Raw genomic sequence first — 12,509 nt, forward strand, 5'->3', positions numbered from 1 at the left:
CTGTCTCGAGTTCTAGAGGAACGACCGGGGAGGAATGGTGAAGAAATATTTCTCGAGACAGCTATGGGGAATGTTTAAACACCGTGAGTTACCATGAGACCCGTACGACCCCATGAAAACGTATCCATAAGCCAGACCAATATGTATATTTGCTGTATCTTCACATTTTCATAACTTCTTGTTAAAATTGGTCCGAAATTGATAAAACAAAATTTAAAGACTGTACTTTCTACTTTCCAAAATTATAAGCGAGTGATCGATGTCTCTCAAAGTAATTAATTCTTTCGCTTTCGATAAATCGTGTTACCTCACGAGTGACCAAATAAAAAGAAAAATATTGCAGCATTATTCCCCATTTGTTTAACTAATTTTGCCGGCTTTTGGTGCAAACAATCAACAACGACGGGAAGAGATGAAGGGCGGGAGGGGGAGGGGAGTTTCGAAACGCACTCGAACATTATTTCCAGAGTAAATAATTTCCCGCGCAGATTCGAAATCACGACGAAACAAAATATTTAATTAAATCGGCACGCGACCGTTGGAGACCGGAATAAACGTTCAATTAGCGCGGCCGGCTCGCCGGGCCAGATAATTCTAGAAACGCGATTAATTTTTGTAATTACGTCGAATATGCGTTATCGCGCGCACATTTAATTACACCGGTCGAACGGATCGTCGCGGATCGCCGTGAAAATTTCGTGTAACTCGCGACGGCCGTGGGGATTGTTTACGGCGGTGAATCGCAGGGAGAAGCGACCGGAAATCGAGACTTTTGATACGGTCGCCCCAGGAATACTCCTGAAAACAATATCCCCGGGACCCGAAGCCGGGCCTTGGAAATTGGATTGTCCTTCAGAAGTCCCGGGAGTGTTCTAAGCAAGTGCGCGCGATGATTCACTCGATGAGACGCCCGTAAAATGCGCTGAAACCTCTTCCTCCTCCTTCTCCTCCTCCCGTATGAAGAGGAGAACCCGGGACAACCTCCGAGATGAAATTTCGGGAAACGGTATTATAATAACTAGACGGCGGATCTTTATACGAACGCGTATTTTTAGAGAACGAAGATGAATGGGAGAGCTGAACCGGCTTTTGGACGATTCCAAATAAAATGTTTGTATTCTGCATACATCGTATGTGTTGCATATGCATATTCTTTCAAATGCATGTGCAACGATATAGTGCACGTGTCGTTTTTAGATTCCGGATTTGATGCATTTATTATAGGAATAAATAGGTGGAGTTCGAAACATGCAATAATTCAAGATTTTTCATGCATCGCTTTTGATACCGGTGAATTTTTTTAGACTGCGGAATTTATGTATTTACAAAAAATAAAAATACTGAAAGACCAAGAACTTCTTTTAGCGAGACAAGGGGAATGGACTGACAGTGATAACATTGCCCCAGTCGAGGCTTCTTTTGTACTGTCTAAGGGAGCAGGGAAATTTTCACAAGTCGTACAGTAGTTGGAAGTGATATTGCCCTGTCAGATGTCAGACGTTTGTGTTCTAAGGTGTCAAAAGCCTCGGGGTAATAAAAATGGAAAGTATTCATCGCGGAACAAGTTGGAAGGGAATTATAGTTTAAAACAGGAAATGGTAATGGTCTGTCACTGGTCGGACATATTTGACGCGTTGTGAGAATTAAAGTTCGTGACATGATTGCATAAAATATGCAGTCTGTTCATTGATAACTCTTCTGCTAATTTTAATTAAGGGGCATACAACAAAATGATGTATGAAACGTGATACTAATGCATTAGATAAATTGATCTTACGGTTGCTCTACTATTTTCTAAGTACATCACTTCCTTCGTCGATCTTCCTTTATCCTTTTTCCTCAATTATTTTCTTCTTAAACGATCCGTTTGTAAATAACCCGTTCCTTCCTCTTGCTCTCTCTTAATTCTGTATATCTCCTACTGTTTTTGTTCAGCCATATCAACTTCTGCCAGCCCTTCCACCAAACTAAATCTCAAACTGGTACTTATTTCTCTTCTACTGATCTCTCAAGTTCACCTATGTTTTGTTTTCCTTTCTTATCTGAGCTTTCCTTGCTGCCAAGCGTTGGTGATAACCACAAGCTTTCTTCCCCTTGTTTCTTTCCGAATGCTGCTTCTTAGCTCCATTCCCATCCCTTCCTCACCCTTATTATTCCCTTATCTCTCTTGCTTTCCCCTTACAATTACTACCTCTTACCTTTTTGTCTCCAGAAAATTGCACAATCACTGTAAAATATTAGCGAGTGTAAAAACTAACGAGATTGTTCACTTGTTCACCTTGACAATATATTCCAAGGTCATGAAAGTCACGAGGACCAACTTCTCTATAATTACCAAAACAATTAAGCACACAAGTGCAAGTTCTTAAACCGAAGGAAAACAGTTAACAGGTTAAGCATTGTCTCGAAAGTGAGGCCTGCTGGAGGCCTAGGCCATCCGTCAATCTATTTCCAAGGGACTCGCATCAACTCCGCGCCAGCTCGTAATAAAATCAACATCACTTACAGTGACAATAATAACTCGCCGTCTCCTTAAGTACCATCCGCGACAGCCTCGCTTCGTTTCAGCCCCTCTAAGGAACGCGAACGAGACAACGGGGCTTAACAATCGTTCCTCCCACTTATCTCTCGCCGGGTAGCACGGTTTCTCGCGGAAACTCAATGTCGGTTTTCTGGCCGTTATATAAGGTGTACTTTAATACGTCGCCCGGGCTGCGATTCTTTTGTAGCCGGCTTTCTGTCACTTTAACGGGCACAAGCGACGAGAGGCGTATACGAGAGGGAATGAAGAAGAGAGAGCGAGAGAGAGTGAGAGCGCGCGGGGCGGAGGGGGCACGGAGTCGCGACTTTCGCATGGAACTTCCACTTTTGTGTTCACCGTCCACGCAATAACGACTCTAATCTCCTTACGTTCCAAGCTGTTTTTGCGGGCCGAACGGGAGCGCTTACGGCGTTGACCAGTCGGCTATAAGGGACTTACAATTTACTTCCGCGTAAGAGGCTTTATGCGGCGCACTGCGCGTAAAACGTTGCGCTACCAGGGGACTTTACTTAACGTTCATTCCGCTTTACATTCGCTGAAATAAAGGGGAGAGTGGAGAGGGAAAGTAGCTGCGGCTTTATTGCAGACAACACCTACTTTCGTCGGGCGACGCCATTCCCCGGGCCGAGGACCGTCATAATGGAAGGGAAACGGACCCCGCAGACGGTTCTGACGGCACGCGCGATGGAATTATGGCGATTCGCGAACCCGTATCGCCATGGTTGCCCACGGAGATTGCGACGTCCTCTCGGAAAGTACTGGGTGTCACAAAATTCTATGTCGTGGACACCATAGCGCGATTCTACTCCCCCGATTTAGTCGAAAATGATTCTACTGGTCATGAGGACCAATTTTCGGAGAGGAACCGTAGGCCGCAACTCAACCGTTCTCTTAGAAAATGATGTTGAAGTTTATATTATTTTTGAAACATCTCCGTTCATAATATTCTTTCATTGATGCCTCTCTGGCGAGAGTACGCTTCATTTCGGATGGTTCCTGCGAATGCGGAGCGGAGGTTCAGGACCTCAATCATATTATCTGGCAATGTCCAGAATATGATTCAGAACGAGAACACCTGTTTGAAATGATCCTCAATCGTAAACACTATCCTCCCTACACTATTAATTTTTTTCTAAGCGTACGAGACATTACAGCGCTAATGTTTATTGTTAACTTTCTCAAAAAATGTAAGATTAGGATTTAGGGCGTACCGTTTATACTACATAATTCCACTCTATACATATTACGTTATATACTTCTCTATTTTTTTGTAAGTGTATAGTAATGTATGTTATATAAACCAAACTAGGTATATGGCATCAATAAATAATTAATTAATTATTCTTTCATTGCATTGTTCTTAGCAATAAGCTGACTCGATGTGTAGGAAATTATCAGAAACATGATACTGCTACTTCCTGAACTATGAAATGAAAGAATATTATGAACAGAGGTGTTTCAAAAATTGTATGAAATTCAACATCATTATTTAATTGCGACCTATGGTTCCTCTCACAAAATTGGTCCTCACGACCAGTAGAACACGATTAAAAAAAATTTTGGTTTTTCTGACCTTGCTTTTCACGTTCAAGGCCAATTTTGCGGGGATTCGCGTAGATTAAAGTAAGGATTTGCGTAGAATCGCGCTGTGGTGTCCGCGAATTATAATTTTGTGACACCCTGTACAACATTGCAAATACTTACAGTGACGCGTCAGACTGGTGGTCAGAATCTGCTTGCTAGTGTCCGCGTGCTCGCTAGAGCTGAAACCGAAAATAAAAGCAATGTTAATCATAACTATTCTAAAAACCATTGTTTGGATTATTTAACTTTCAATCTCAAAACTTTAAATTTAGTGATACAAGGATAAACAAAGGTGTGGACTACACTAGAAAATATCTACTTTGCATTAAAGTAGTTATTTCATTGAATAAAAATTTATTTATGTTGGAGTGATGTGAAGTTCCATGTAACCATTTATGTAGTGCGTAGGGTGCGAGGGATTGAAGGTTAATTGTTCAACGATGTGCCTGTTTTTATTTTCTGGAACATCCTGGATAACAAAGAAGTTCTGATCAAAGTAGATAATTACGTAATTATAAACTAACTCGTAGCACAAGAGTTTGAACAAGTTGACTTCACTTCGTGTGACTTTAACGGGCACTGGCGTGGACGCTCGACGTGTTAACAATTTCAATATCACACTCTCCCGACCTCTTCGAGAAGGAAGAATCAACACTCGAATAATATTCGCGTATGAAGTGCGCAATGCGTGCATCGCGAAGAATCTTCGAAGGTCGGAATCTTGTTCGCACGCACCGCGTTCCAGCAGGGGAATCCGTCTTCGGGATCAGTCGGGCGGAAGCATCAGGCATTCTTCGAGCGCCGTCGGAATCAATCGGCGAAAAATAAAGTCAGCCCTCGTTCGATCTGGCATTGTGCGTTGCTGAAATAGCTGCTGAATCGAGAGACGAGCGCGAGAGGAGCACGATCAGAAAAGGGAGGGGGCACAGCTGACGAATGTACAGAGAGCGAGGCGGAACGCTAAAGAGTGTGTGAGAGAGAGAGAGAGGTATAGGCAACACTTCCGGGACGCAATATCATTCGGAACGAGGCAGACTGTAATTCCCACTTGCTTGGTCTTCGGAGGCGAGGTAGCAGAAGCTGCGTTTGTTGATTATCCGAGCGGTAAACACGGCGCATTGTTATCGATTGGGCCAACAATCTGCCGCCCCCATATTGACGCAATACTGCCTCGCACTTGCATAATGAATGGTTGGCTAATGACCCTACGGAGGTTGCGGTAACCGCAGCTAGAGGATGGTAGGCCCGGGCCTCGAAGCACTTCCGGCATCAAACATGCACCGCTCCGCGGATCCTCGGAATCCACGAGGTTTCTAGCCACTCGTCCGTGTATCGTACCCTCCCAGCCCGTAATAGGAACGCGCTGGTGGGCCGACTTTAATTCTTCATTAACCGTGTGCTTCGAGACCAGAAGGCTTAGCCCCGTAACCCGTGCTCGGTATCCGGCACCGCGATACCTACAGTTCGCCATTAATTTATCATTACTTTCTACTCAAACCATTACTTTCTGACCGGCGTAAATCTAAACCTCTTGGCCGCGGCATGATACCCGGACTCAGTTTAGGGGATGCTCTTGGAAATGTTCGCCGCGAGAGATATCACCGGAGAATTTTGCATATCGTACCTTCGTTGCGAATGTGGTGCAATTCGGGAGACGATGCATTCGGGATGTCACCGTGGAAATTGTGCTGGCACACTTCTCGACAATTCGTCATCTTATTATCATCCTCATAATGTATTTAATAAATCCTGTACTCCTGTAGCTTATACATAATCGAGAAGTCGGAGAGTTTCTGCTGAATGAAATTAACTCGATGCATCTTAGTGCACCATTGGGTGTAGTTCAGCGAATTAGAAAACGTCTGAAACAAATTGCTACAATTTTAGCATCCCATGAGAACGGTGGGAGAAGAAGAATCATCGAAGAAGAAATTCTCAAGTAGGAAGAATCTGAAGTTCTAAAGACAATTCTTAGGTAATTTCTACTGAACGAGATTAATTCGGTCTCTACTAGTACAAAAGTGTCAGATCCGAGGCTGGCCATAGAAATAACAGCTGACCTGTTACACATAGCCTCGCGCCACGGTGCAGGCGTGGTAGAAGTAGCGCTGGCATCGACAGGAGATCCGGTGGCCACCGGTCAAGGAGCCAGAATTCGATATTCGTCGGGGCAGTCGCCTGGACAGAGACCCCGGAAGTATGAAACGCGGAGAGATGAAAGGAGGGGGTCTGGCCTTGCGATACACCGAAGCAGGAGGAGAAGCTGATCGAGTACGGGGTCTGATAAGGGGCTATGGTGGCGAAGGTAGTCGAGTCTGGGGTAGATCCGTCAGCCCCTTTGATCTAAGTTTCTGGGAATGCAGGCCGCAGGGACAGGACAGCGTGCGTAGCTACCGCCCAGGAAGTTGCCAGTAATTTGCTTAGTTGAATTAGATTGTGAATTTTGCGGCGCAGTGTTTGAGCCATCGTTCGCCTACGACTTTGCCGGGGTCCAGGGCTTCGACCAACCGCCCCCTCTTCCTTCGACACCCTCTCGCCCCTTGTCGACCTTATAATTACTGTTCCATCTTCAGAGAGAAGTTTGCCAATTCGTTGCCTCGGCAGAAATCCGCGCTTTGATCCGGCAAGAAGCGGAGAGAGGATGCGAGCGGAGGCGTTTCTCCGCGAGGAGAGGCGTGGAGCGGAATCGCGCGGGCGATAATGCCGTCGTCGTAGTCGTCACCCGGCAGCGCAACGCGGCGTGATTTCCGTCGCTTTGATCTGGCTGCCTCCTAAACGGAAAAGATGATCCCGAGCAGAGACGCCGAGCAGCCGCGAATAAAATTAATCTAACATCAATGGGACGCACGCACGGGACGACGGGGCTGCCAACGCCGAGCCGCGAAAGGGCTCAGACAGTTCGTGCCGGGATTATTTCACGGTTCATAGCTGGAAATCTACGGAGACACCCCCGGGGCCTGCGACGTTGGAAGAGCGGTGGTCTGCTTCGGCAATCTTGCGGCCTGAAGTCTGGCTGATGATTCGTGGAACTATTGATGTTTTCCGTGGGGAACGGGTTTGGTGCTCGCAAAAATGTTCCCGTAACACATCCGATTACAGATTTTGATATTTTGATATACAGGGCGAGTCCGATAACTTAACGGTCTCAAATGAGACAAGTTCAAGATTGCCGTCCGAAATCGATGGAAATATTTGCAACACGATTCTGAAGAAAACCATGCAGTTGTATGTAAACACAGAGGTCACCTTGAAATCTTGGAAGCACGTCCACTTAGATAAGATTTGTTAGTAAGGTTTATTTGAAATACTTTGTAAGAGCTGTGGGAAATAACTGCGTGCGAATTTGCAATGGGACACCACAGACTCGTCTCGTCTCAGACTCGCGTTTGCATAAGCTCGGTTCCAACGCAATTACCCAGCATTTCGCCAAACAGCGACGCAGAAAAAGGGTGCGGGAAAAACCCGAGGGGGAAGAGAAAGAGAGCTCTCGTCCAGCCGTCGACCCAAATTCCATCATCGTCGAATTCCTGGCGGCTAGGGGGTTCGTGATTCGCGTGCGGATCGCGATACGGGCAGACGCGTACCTGTACGTACATAGATGGGTAAATATGTATAGCCCCGGTATCGTGCAGGAGGTGCACGCACGGCAGTCGAATATAATCCGGTCGAAACGGTGTTCCGTATGCACGAACAGCCGTTTGTGTACGCGTGTGCGGGTCTCACGGCGTCGGCGTCGGCGTCGGGAAGCGTCGGCGTCGGCGTCGGTGGCCTGCCTACCGGCACACTGCGAATCCTATACGACAGGCTCCGGGCACGAATAGGGGATCAATGTTTTATCGATATTGCAGCAGACGCAGCACTGATACGTCTCGAGTCGGCCGCGCATATATAGCGCGTGCTTTCTGCCGTTTGCAAGAGGATTTATGGATTAGCGTTTGTTTATCGTCGCCCTTGCCTCGCATTTTCTCCACCAGCGAGCTACCGTTTTTCTACGCGGACAATTCCTGCCGTACCCCACGCTGCTTGGCTACCTTGCAGCGGCATTAAAATCGACGATCAGCAAAAAAGAAAACAGCCTGGTCGTCCCCATAGCTAGGGGAACGCTCTTCTGATGTTTTCTTATATTAGGCACGTGAAATGTCCGATTGCGAACAGTAACGTTAAACAAACACAATTTTCTTCGAAATAAATCTTACTCAGAAAAACTGCCACCATTGTAACCAGCATGTTTTAATTACAAATTTCTTGATTGTAGGACAGAATTCGTTTGCAAAATTGTTATCGTCCGCGGTGTTTCGTGAGCCCAGGAAAAAGCTCTCTCTGTACCACAATAAATCAAAATTATTTATATCGATCGTATTATTGTTAATAACAATTGTTGAATGATATCGGCGCTACGGTTCGATCATTAAATACAAAAAAACAAAAATTAACTAAGCAATTTTGCTAATTTCCAAATAATCGACGTTTCGGTCACTGATATTTGGACAATTTTCAAGATTGAATTGAATTGCGTCTGTAAGAAAATAAAATAATTTCTATATAATCACATACAATTTTCAAAAGGTAATAACTATTAAATGTTACCACTGTACCACAATGTTTCTCGTTGCATCGAAAAATAATTGCAAATATGTATTTTCCTTCTTCTGAATTTTGTCACAATCAATTTTTACGGCATTTTTATAACATAAATATTGTCTAGTTTATATTTGTCGCAGACCATAAACATCAAACCTGTACAAAATCGTCCGAGTTTTTCGACAACAGTGGTCGATGCAACGCAGCCTTATGATATCAAAAATGATTGCGCGGCCCTCCCTCTACCGTCTGTGGAAAAACATTTCACCTCTCAGCGATTAAGGTGGAGATATAAGCAAAATAGGAGAGCGGGCTGCCGGGCGTATGCATGAACGCGTCGCCAGAATCCGCGAGACGTCGGGCGTCGGGACGCTCTTGCTGAAAGAGGGAAGGAGGAGAAGACAGGCCGCGAAGAGGAGCGGAGCAGAGCAAAGCGGACCGGAGCTGAGCGGAGCGGAACAAGGGGGCAAGGGAAAGAAAGCGGAGAGGTTGCCGCCGTCAGGAAACTTTTGTTTAAAATTGGAATTCCTTTGCGGCTCGTTGGGACTAGGAATGCAGATAGGGTGGAGGCGACGAAAACCGTGAGAGTGGATGAGACAGGAGGAACAGAGAGGAGCCGGAAGAACGGTGCAAGGGAGGCCAGCCGGAGAAAGGCAACACACGATATTGTTTCATCATAAAGGGAAGCTTCTTACCCGCGAGGGAATACTTTTTGAGAAAACTCCCGGCCCGAAATTTGAACGGCCTGTCGGAGAGACGCTCGCGACTGCCGCTGTGAGTACTCGAGCAGACGCCTGTTTCATTGTAAGCATCGATTATGCTTGATCGTGGCCGAACAATCGAGAAACTCCGTTCAAGTGCTGCTAAAAAATTATACTAAAATCTACTTTAAAAAGTTGCATGGTTTTCTGGGAGACATACAGTTTTTTATTACTCTGCTTTTTTATTGAGACATGGTCATCTTCAGTTTTTTTTTAACGGAATGTCTAAATTATGAGATTCTGCGTAAATATTATACAAAGTGGGATTTAAACAACTTACGAGTTATTTGAGATCGTCACGTTACGAGACTCGCCCTGTATATTAATCTATGGCATAGCTAAATAAATAAAAAATTTAATAATTGTACAAAATGTTTCATTTTTTCATCTTAAATCTTCAATCATTGGATGGTGACATTAAATTCTTTCTTAACTTACTTTTCAATCTCACTTCAGAAACGTCACGATGATATGGTAAGATCGTATTCCATGCAGAAAAGAGTGCTTTCCACAAATAATAAAAAGTCCGCCGAGATTATACCGGAGGAAAGAAAGAGACACTAAGCGACATAGAAACTAGCGCTGCATAGAGACTCGGGGAGCGTTCGCTATCCGGACGAATATTTTGCTTATATTCGCACCCTAATCGGCAAGAGGTGAAATGTTTTTCTCAGAGAGTGCGGGGCCGATAAAATTGCGCTCGCCTTTTAACTTTCTTCCCAGGGAAGATGCATTCTCCAAAGGACGTCCGCGTGACAGCCCGACGACTACGACGCCTAAACGTAAAAAGCAAAGCCGGTATCAGACTCGAGCATTGATCGATACATTCGCGCCGGCAGACAACCGTTCCCGCGAGTTCGACTGCAAGGATCGACGACTACTGAACGACGACGATGTTTACGGATTTCCGCGTCGCTGAGATTTCTGTTGACGTTGCGTTCGAGAAGAGCTGAGACACTATGTGTCCGTGTGTGTGAAGTTCGATGCTTCCTCCGGTGTGTCTTCAAAAGACAGTCTTTATGATTGAAGAGGAGATTGAGTTGGTATTTGCGAAGTCGGGGCGAATATTGTTTTTCTGCAAATTTGATGCACAGGGAAATGTTTAACACATTCTTGAGTGTTTGTTTAAAACTGTTTCGAAGAATTTTGTTACATGTTCCAGTCATGTGGAATGTCTTTTCATATTGTCAGTCATAAAAGAGAACAACAAATTTTCATATAAATGTTCACGTAAACCTAGTATTCATATAAAATTGCTTATTCTGTTTGTTTCTGCATAATTACAGTGACAGATACTCTGTAATACATACATAGTAAAAATACATTATTTTTCAAAGTGAAAAATATCTCCATAAGCAGAAAGTTTTCCAGGACCAGGTGATTTACGAACCAGAATTTGTAATTCATGCTTTAACGTGGTTAAATTAACAATGTTAATGCTTGGACAGTGCGTTGTTTAAATTTATAAGAAATTGAGGACGCGAATGGCACTGGTGAAAATATTTTATTAAAGGAAGAAATTGGACAATGTTTGCAAATCGTCGCTTTCCGAAGTGATCGTGGGAATCTGGCCACAGCTGGTCACAGAAAGTTACAACACCTTTTTCCGGCGAGTTCCGAACAGCCGAACTTTCAGCGTTACTTTGCTAATAAGGATGTCTTGCTTGCTTTCGGCAAGAAGAATGTGATCATCAAGAATTTTGATTGGAGAAGTTGAATGTTTGAACACGACAGGAAACTTATCTTGTTAACGATACGGAGCTCGAGTAGCTGAACTCCAAGTATTTAGAATAGTGCAGGAATAGTACGAGTGCTTATTCGGAAGATTTAACGCTGTTTGGAGTAATCTTGGACGAGTATTAGCAATTGTGCTTGTTGGACAAATTAAACTTGTTGGATACTGTCGTTCGTAACTAGTAAGTGAAGTTTATGATAAAAATTATAAATAACGATTCGAACAGAAAATATTAGACTTGTTCACCTCGTTAGAGATCAGACAGACTAATCAATGAAAAAATATCTAGCAGTTTCAATTGTTTCCTGTAAATAATTGTTAAGTTCTAAACAATATATTTCAAAATAATTTTGTCTGAGTAATTGAACAATAAAAAAATGGTAGTAAATAGACCCTTGGTTTTTATGCAGCATAACAATTTTTTAAAATGCTAGTTATTTAATAATTTTAATAAGTGCAATTCCTTAAACTTTTTAAATCGTTTCACTGCTTCAAAGGATTAATTTTTGTAATAAATGCACAAAATCCTCATACAGTGTACTATTACTCGCGTTAAAAAATTGATTATATGTTTTTATTGCTTCCTGATTATAATGGATAAATTCCTAAAAATTCAAGCGATCATTTTCGCGATCATAGAACGTTATGCAGAAATTGCACTGGTTTTTGCGAACACCTAGCGCGAAATTCGGGCAGCCACGATGTTCTTCGAGGAGACAAGATCTACATTCCGGCGCTGGCTTCCGATAAACACATACTATTCGGCAAACCATGGCAGCCGCTTAATTAATTTGCAGGTATCTTACGGGTGCCCGGAATCATGTCGCCGGGTACGTGTGTCGCCGCAGCTAAACGCATTAACCCGTAATTATCGAAATTACAGAGCCACCGGGAGAAGCCAGCTGGAGCCATACCCAGCCGTCTCCATGGTTCACCGTTGCGCCATTGTGCGGGCCTACCGCGGATACTTAGATAAGTGTCCCATCTCGCTAATTATTCCAACGAGTCCAACCCCCGCGCACCCCTTCGTCAGTTGCTCCTCCGTTTCAACCCAACCCCCTTGTCGGTCTTCGTTCCACGGAACTTAAGGGAATAGATTAGCGAGGCGACGCACTTTTAAGAAATTGGAACCTGATCAGCCACGGGGACACGCCTAATCTGCCCGATTAATGAAATGGAATTAGGATAAGTCCTCTTGGAATTAGACTTACTCTGTACACTTAGTTTCATTCGAGAATCGATTCTGGATAGTCAAGGAAATATGTAAATCGTGGAAATTGTATTTTAAAATTTATTCTGTTATTAT

At 44.0% G+C, this 12,509-nt stretch overlaps 1 protein-coding gene across 11 annotated transcripts in view; it reads right to left on the bottom strand.

The window, feature by feature from the left end:
• Ten-a (Teneurin-a transmembrane protein) overlaps nt 1–12,509 on the bottom strand; it is a 782,863-nt gene that overhangs the window by 490,655 nt on the left and 279,699 nt on the right. For all 11 annotated transcript variants that reach the window (XM_076447158.1, XM_076447169.1, XM_076447168.1 and 8 more), the window contains one exon: nt 4,247–4,305. The gene's annotated coding sequence lies outside the window, so the exon portion shown is untranslated. The remainder of the gene's footprint in view (nt 1–4,246; nt 4,306–12,509) is intronic.

This window comes from Lasioglossum baleicum, chromosome 2 (assembly GCF_051020765.1).
Source record: "Lasioglossum baleicum chromosome 2, iyLasBale1, whole genome shotgun sequence".
NCBI classification, from domain to species: Eukaryota; Metazoa; Arthropoda; class Insecta; order Hymenoptera; family Halictidae; genus Lasioglossum; species Lasioglossum baleicum.